At 30.2% G+C, this 8,696-nt stretch overlaps 1 non-coding gene across 1 annotated transcript; it reads right to left on the reverse strand.

The window, feature by feature from the left end:
* Positions 1-8,274: 8,274 nt before the first annotated feature.
* TRNAV-AAC (transfer RNA valine (anticodon AAC)) lies at positions 8,275-8,347 on the reverse strand. The gene has a single exon. It is a non-coding gene; the product is annotated as a tRNA-Val (tRNA).
* Positions 8,348-8,696: the final 349 nt, after the last annotated feature.

The following is an 8,696-nucleotide window of genomic DNA, read 5'->3' on the forward strand; positions in this document are numbered from 1 at the left end:
GATGGTATTCTATTGTACAATAAGCCACACCCACTCATAAGAGAGGCTCTGTTTATCGCTGAAATTGACTGCAAATAAATTTCAATTGGTTTTGCGAATGTATTTTAAATTAATATTTTCAAATTGTTGTAGACTGGATAGTGGATATGTGAAGTATTTTTTCTATTAAAACGAACTAGTTTATTGCAAGTGAAACATGCATTGCAATTAATTAAATCATTTTTATTGCTTTGCTTTTTGAAATAAACTCATACAACTCTACTGGTTTGTTTTACCTGAATTTGTTATCTATTCTAAATGATGAAATCTTTGTGCAAGTTTCGTGGCGTGAAATTGGCAAGAAAGGCGTCAAAGTTCATAACATTAGTACAACAGTCAGCAGTTAACTCGTATAAATGGATGTAACCCAAATAAAAAATGGTGTCGCGCCCAACCTTGTTACAGATAAAACAAAGAATGATTCGATTTTAAACTCAACTCACACAAGATAAATGGCCAAAGATATTGTCAGATTGAATGAAAATAGCATTTATAACGTCAATTCACCTTTTGGACCGATTTGATTATCAGAGAACAATCTGAGGTTTCTGGGGTTGATTTATTTCGTTCAATTATGAATTCTTTTGTCTTTTTAGTGTTTGATTAGATATCCTTTGAAACAAAATTGTCATAGAAATTTTATGTAGAGAGAGAAAATTGTTTAAAGTTAAATTATTATGTAATCTACATTTTCTAAAGACAACCAACAAAACCAACATAAGAAATAAAATGCACGATCTTAATTTAAAAAGTTGTACCTGCCCATTATTATAAGACTACAAAAATGCAAGACTTACTTCAATTAGTTCTATTTCATACAAAAAAAATAACATTAAGTTCTCGTAATAATCGAAAATACGAACGTGATTGATTACCTCCGTTACCGTAACGTTATGAATTTGAATGCCGTGGAGTCTCCACTTACATGTGAAGTATTGTCACGTACTATATGGCTGAAAGACAGATTATTATTATAGCATAACGAAGTCAAGTATGGTAAATCATGCGTAAGCTGGTAAGTCAATCAGATTAGGTAATTTACTTTAAGAAAGTTTAACTAAAACAAACAAAGTTCGTTTATATAGAGTAAATTTGTACCTATTGAAAAAACATATAACTTTTTGTAAGTATAATAAGTTTAGATACCGAATGAAATTCATTGTAATATATTTATGCTATATGTAAGCACATAATCAGTGATAATAAAATAGTAGCTATCTACAGTTAGATTCATAAGCTTTTAGAAAAACTTCAAGTTTGCTTGAAATTATCACAATTTTACATTAACAAAGAAAGCTTTTATTTGCTTTTTATCCGGCGACGCTGAAAGGATTGAAAGAAAAGTTAGCATAAGAATGTCTGAAGTCTGAGAAGATCGGACCATTGCGTGTGACCTGAATTGAAATAAACTTGCATTGAATGCATATTTTAAACATAACCATTGATGTAGACGATATAATACAGAAATGGGGTTAAGTTATTTTTTATCTTGATATTTGAAGAAAACGGTATTCAGTCATAAGTATTTCAAGGTATTCCGTCAAGCAAATTAGTAATATTATAATGTTTAACTTCTCATTACAACCCATTAGAATATGAAATGTAAGGTAGTTAACACCCCCATAATTTAATTTACCTAATAGGAGGTTTAAAAGCGTGACAAAATTTATAATTCTGTTTGAACTCTTAGTAATAAACTTAATTTATTGGACAAAGGGGGAGTTCAAAATTAGGCGCCAAAATTAATGTACCGAAAGTTTTGCGTTATTAAAAATTTATGATGTAGAGCAGGCTCCAAGGAGATGTTCGTTTGCAAAAATCGCGGACCTAAATCTGACTTCTGATATATATTGTATAGATCCCAGACATCCTATAGACAGATGTTGCCAACCAGTTTTGTGGTCCCCCTGCCCGCACCCCGGTAATTAAATATCGCATACAAAGAAAAAAATAAAAATTTCCAAAACATGCCGTGTGGGGTATCAAATGAAAGAGCTTATTGAGTAGATCACGAATATATAGCATACTATATACATTTCTTACACTTTCTCTAAGATTTTTTAGAAAATTTACGAAAATGGTCCATTTTTGAGTTAACTTTAAACCACTATAGATTGAAAACTCATGAATATATTTTTTCAATTATTATTTTAAATAATTAACAATAGTCCATTGTTTATGATTCAATAGTTCGTAATATAATATAAGTGAGCTATGTGGTGGATTTGATGAAAATAACTATATACTATATGAACTTGAAAATATACTCGCCATCTTTGAATGCTCCCCCCACTCCCCCATGCAACTATTTCACTGTACGAAATATTGAATCGTAAACAATGGACTATTGTTAAATATTTAAAATAATAATTTAAAAAATATATTCATGAGTTTTCAATCTGGTTTAAAGTTAACTCAAAAATGGACCATTTTCGTAAATTTTCTAAAAAATCTTAGAGAAAGTGTAAGAAATGTATATAGTATTCTATATATTCGTGATCTACTCAATAAGCTCTTTCATTTGATACCCCACACGGCATGTTTTGGAAATTTTTATTTTTTTCTTTGTATGCCATATTTAATTACCGGGGTGCGGGCAGGGGGACCACAAAACTGGTTGGCAACATCTGTCTATAGGATGTCTGGGATCTATACAATATATATCAGAAGTCAGATTTAGGTCCGCGATTTTTGCAAACGAAACTCCACTGAGAGTCCGGTCTAATGTTCAGGGATTACAATGTAAATTTTACAACTATGAACGCTTTAGGTACCTATAATTAAAATGAAAACAAAGAACTTTATTCATATAATTTACCTCTTTTATTTGATTCGATTTGTTAATTAATTGGGACAATATTGTTATTTTCACTTCACAATTACACTTTCGTAGGATGAATTTAATGAGAGAGTGGAATATATAAACTATGATTAAATAACAAAAAAATGTATTAAATAAACGTAATCTCCTTATTTAGAGAGGGTTTGGTTATAAGGCGGACAAAGGATACAAATTCTCTGAATACATATGTAAATGAATTATTTAACTAACGGTTCAATTGTCAACAAGTACATTCATTTTCTGCAAATGATTGATTGAATTGAAAGTAAAAAGAAAACATGGGACAGGCTTATCCCGTATTAAGAAATATGGAATCGCTTGAATATTTATCTGAGTTATTGTGAACACAGCAATACATCATCTTGTTATTTTGCCTGCTGTTTTATCTACAAAAGGTTTAGATAAAAGAGTAAAGTTCATAAACAAATTTCATTGCCTTAACATACATACATATTTTTCTAGATTTTTTAACCTATCCATACAAAATAGTAATATAGATTTACTAATTTTGCATACACTGTAGGTATGTCTATGATTTCATCTGATCTTTTATAATTAAATACACGTAAATATACTTCAAAGATTCATTTCTAAGCTACATTACATTAACTACATTTCAGTCATGACATATTGAAAATTTTCTGTACAAAATTAACTTTACATTATTTTAATGAATGAACGGTATCTATATTGCAAATATAATGAAAAATATATTCAAAGCAGAATGTCTACTTATAGTAAATTATTCTTAAACATGAACTTGTGACTTTCTATGCATAAAAATGAGGGTTTATTCATCCTTAAACCATTATGGGCGTTTCTCAATATTAATAGCACTTGTTTAAAGCAATGAATTGCTTTAATAGTCAGTTTATATCCGAAACGTTCAAATAATCTTTCCTTCTTAATAATTTTATTTTATACTGAATTATAATATAAAAACCGAAAAGTATAATTAATATAAAAAATCCCAACTTATTATCATTGTAATTTCAAAATACAAGCTGTAAATTTTATCCTTATGCTTAGAGCCAGATTTGAATAAGCATCTCGAATATTCTTTGACCTTTCAGCAAGGAAGGAAGGAAAGGTGGGATTATTTATATGACCTTTCACTCTTGACATCTTTAAATGTTAAGCATTATAATATTATAAAATGAAGATAATAAAACCTTCTTTTCACGTTTCTTCTCATAAAACATAATTTGTAGTTACTGTACTCTTTAATATTGCAGTATAATAATGACGAGTCTTTAATATTCTTATAATTAATGTAGGTAGATAAACATTTGTAAGTAATTTAACTAACCTAACCTTGAATTGAATGATAGACAAAACGCCTCGCACTGTCAAAACACATCAAAACATGGAGACATGTATATAATATAATAAAGCAATGATATCAGATCTTCCATACAAAGGCATCCATCACAATAATATTATGTATAACAATTCACTTCGAGTGACTGGTCTGTTGGGTGCTGTTTATGAAAGTTTATGCGGAATAAATATAATAAAATAAGTACATAATATCATAGGGAAGTTCCCTACCAATAACTTTGTTAACAAAGGAATGACGAGGGCCCAATATAATCAATACGCGTATATGAATCCAATTGCCGATTTGAGAATAATCAACATAAGCTATGTACAAAAATACAAATACATACTCCTAAGATTATTTTGTTTCTAATATACGTTATAAGACTTCAACGTAGTATATACTACTGTTAGTACAGCAAGCTTTATTTCTAATCATAATAAATAAATAAATAACGTCACGTTAAACAATTAGACACAGTTTAGTAAAGCAGACTATATTCTCTTTGTTTACGACTAGGTTTCCAGTAAAAAGGCGTAAAAATAATTTAATGAATTCTCCAAGGGTTGACGTGAAGTAATGAAATTGGCGAGGAGCACTAAGTCATGGGTTCATTAGGTTTATGGTAGAGACGCGATCGATTGCGTTGCGTGCGGATCGTCCCTCGTACTATATTAATTGCTTTGTGGTTATTAGAAACTTTAAAGCTAATTGAATTTGGAAATAATATAAATATTTATATATTGTAGATAATATTTAATTATGTTAGTACAACTTGGGAATAAAGAAGGCAATGAAGTTATAAGCTCAGCGTGCGGTGCGTAGCTACCTAATATTGAAACGGGAAAAAAGTAAAATTATATTATTTTGAAAAAAAAAAAATATAATAGCAAATGTAAGAGCTTCAGGGTGACGTGAAGAGAAGAAATAACTTTTATGTATTCTGAATAATATTGTTGAAATGAGATTCGAAATTCTTTTAATTCAAATACACATTAAGAGATAATATATTACATTACATTACTTATAACAGTGAATTACGAATATTATACAGCATGACTGATTAAAAAAGCTTTTTGCATGGGTGTGGCGAGGTTATGGCGCGCCTTTTGTGAGGACTTGCCGGAAAACTATTGTAGTCAAGCCCTGAATAAAATCGGTCATTGTCCATGTAATTACTATAATTATTTATATTCTGTTCGTATTTCATTTTTTCCATATACATATAAATAGGTTAGAACATTCGGGGTGTGATGGTAACTTATTATTTATCTGAAGCTTTCCAAGAAATATGTTGATTATTTTATGACAAGTATATAATATTTATATAGGTAAATAAACATGAAATAACGACAGTAGAGTTCATTAATTTTATATAAGTTGTGGTATTACCGATGATGATTATGAAATTGGCAGAACCAGACATTGCACTTTCCCATTTAAAAATTTGAGTTTTTTTCAATTCAAAATAGGTACGTAATGCAAATTCTATTACTTTTTTCGATTTAATTAATGAAACACGTGTTTCACCGTATAGTATAATAGTGCGTAGTTATAAATGTACACATATAATACACAACCCGTTTATTAAGGTTTCAGATGGCGCGGCTGCGTTAATTTCAGGCATCACGTGTGCTGAATCTTGATAAGTGCGAATAATAACCGAAGGGACGACTTTTGTCTGTAATTTCGGGAGGTGCGATGTTAATATCACAAGATTGTATTCTGACACATATAATACTCTAGTACCTACTTCACATGTAAAATGAGGCTTAAAATATAAATTAAAATACACTATCAATGATAAAAAAAATATAATGTATCTATGCGCAACCCGAGCGATTACTTAGATTATATAGGTACCTATTGGAAATAAAAAAAGGAATAGGAATAGGGAAATTGCATTGATTTAAATAAATTTCTAAACATAAAGAATATATAATAAAATATGTTAAAAATTTCACACCAACTGCTGGAGCTATAAAACTTTCTCCCGTGTGAGAGTTACTGAATTTTTAAAGCATGCGAACAACTTTGATGTTTGTTAACCTTACCCAGTAGCGACGATTACTCTAGCCAGATCATGGGAATTCCTCTTTCCGTACCTAACATAATTATTTTGGGTAAAAAACGAAACTAGTTGTTATAAGTCTAAATTAAAATATGTTAGCACGAGCTTTGAAATAAAAAATAGAAATCTAATTCGGTTCACCCAGTCGAATTTTATGAGGTAACAAACCCTAAACAAAAAATTCAGTGGAATTGATAACCTTCTCCTTATTTATACTCCAAAATACATTTTAGGCAGGTATATAACGAAAATACCAAAAAAAGAATAGTATTTCTATAATTACATATCTAATACATCATAGTTATTCCAAGTCGGAGCAATGTCTATAGCGATAAAGACGAAGCCGGGCCCCTGGGAGCTGAGAAGATTGGATTAGGTACTAAGTGTGTGTTTACTATAGCTTAATCTGCCCTTTACACCGCCTGCTTAACGTGGGCTTGTTTAATTTGAACCTTGGGATAATGTCCTTACGCTACCCTTTTGTTCTGTATTAAAGTTTTGCGTGGCAACTGATTTTGAAGAGCGCTTGTCTTATTTTGTTGGCGTTATTTTCATTGTAGAGTATCTATAATACTATCTAAATCTTCATCATAATTATGGTTGTATTGGCCGCCGATCAATATTTACCTACTAAACTCAAAGGCAAGTGTTAAAAGGTATATTCAGAATTTTCTAATTAAGTCGAAAACAGTGATTTCACTAGCTGGGCCATTTTTTGGCTTAAATGGGTACGAGATGTTTCATTGGTCGGTTTTTGTATGAGCCAATCTTTTACATTTTCTTATTCTTCTACACCGGAGATTAAATGCTTTATGCTATAACAGGAATACCATGAATTCGATGAAATAAAATAAATCGATGAATTCACTTTTCTATTATACATTTCACCCACCTCAAAGAAAGAAAACCAATTTACGTTTCATTTATTTTTATATCAAATGTTGAATCAGTGGGAGTATAAAGTTATATTTTCTTAACAGTATAGCGTTTCTCTGGAATAAGAAAGGTCAAAGGTCCCAGTGGTTCCGTATTTCTAGGAAATAGTACACTTCTCGAAATATATAATTTAAAATGTGAAGATATTTTGTTTCCATTATAAGAAATAAAACACGTTTAAAATGAAATTTGAGATGATCCAGTTAAAAATTCAGATAAAATATGATTCAATAATTTAAATATCGAATTTTAAATTGATAAAAGTAAACACATTTTCTATCTTGGCAACGAATCAACCTTAAAATAAAAATAATATTACTTATAAAAGCATCTAAGAAAGCATCATTCTTATTCATTTCAAACTAGAATCTCGATTGTGAAATTGTTCAAGTAAATTCAACATTATTCAGAAACTAACCAAGTATAATATTGGTATAAATGTTCAAACACTGTCACTTGCAGCCCAGCTCCAAGTAACCAAGTAATAATAGATATAAATATTCATAAGTAAGGAACGGGAAAATCAATATGCATTCATTAGTAGCCGGCTTTGCGATGTCTTGTGATTTGCATCTGAATCCTTGTCTTTTCGTCACTTATTTATTAATCCAGATATTACGGTTACGGTTTATTGCTCCGAAATTTAATATAATCTGTATTTATTTAGGTTAACCTATTTATTGTATACTTACGGTCCACCCCGGCTTCGCCCGTGGTACATATTTACGTTTTCTCTACATAAGAACCATTCTCGTACTTCAAGGAATATAATAAAAAAAGAATTATCGAAATCGGTCCACCCGTTCACGCGTGATGCCGTGATCGAGGAAAACGGGTTTAAAATAGAATACATTTGCGCATTTCAATTTATTTGAAGTGTAATATAAAAAAATCATATCAATACTCTAATTAAGACAGGCAATGAATTATTAATAAAACATTCGTTTGTATGATATACCAGGATTCAGGAATCAAACAGCATTAATTTAATTTATTCTCAAGTAATTTAATGTTTTCTGCTAGAAATCCATTTAATTAATCCACACCAAAATTAAAACAAAAATATGTTTCCGCCCGGGATCGAACCGGGGGCCTTCTGCGTGTTAGGCAGATGTGATAACCGCTACACCACGGAAACCATATCTAGACGTTCTTAAAATTGAATCATGATACGTAACACGTGTGCAGTGCACCAATTAAATCTAGGTCATTTTTTATAGTCGATCATTAACTTGATAAGTGAAACCGGTATCGTAGTGAGTTATAAATAACTATTTTAATGAGTATCTGATTTTTATAACAAACAATCTAGAGCTCATCAAATAAATTTTTAATAATACTCATAATTGTGTTTGTCTAATGACTTTGCTCTTTGATTTTACCTGAACTATTCTTTGTTTGGGTATCTATTTATATTTTAATTACACTTCTAATTATTGATGTCAAAACAAACTTAAATCCAGGGGCGCATCCAATCAAGTTTTCAC

This window comes from Colias eurytheme, chromosome 14 (assembly GCF_061535395.1).
Source record: "Colias eurytheme isolate Ceu_HAF_F1 chromosome 14, ilColEury1 Martin Lab GWU primary, whole genome shotgun sequence".
Taxonomy (NCBI): Eukaryota; Metazoa; Arthropoda; class Insecta; order Lepidoptera; family Pieridae; genus Colias; species Colias eurytheme.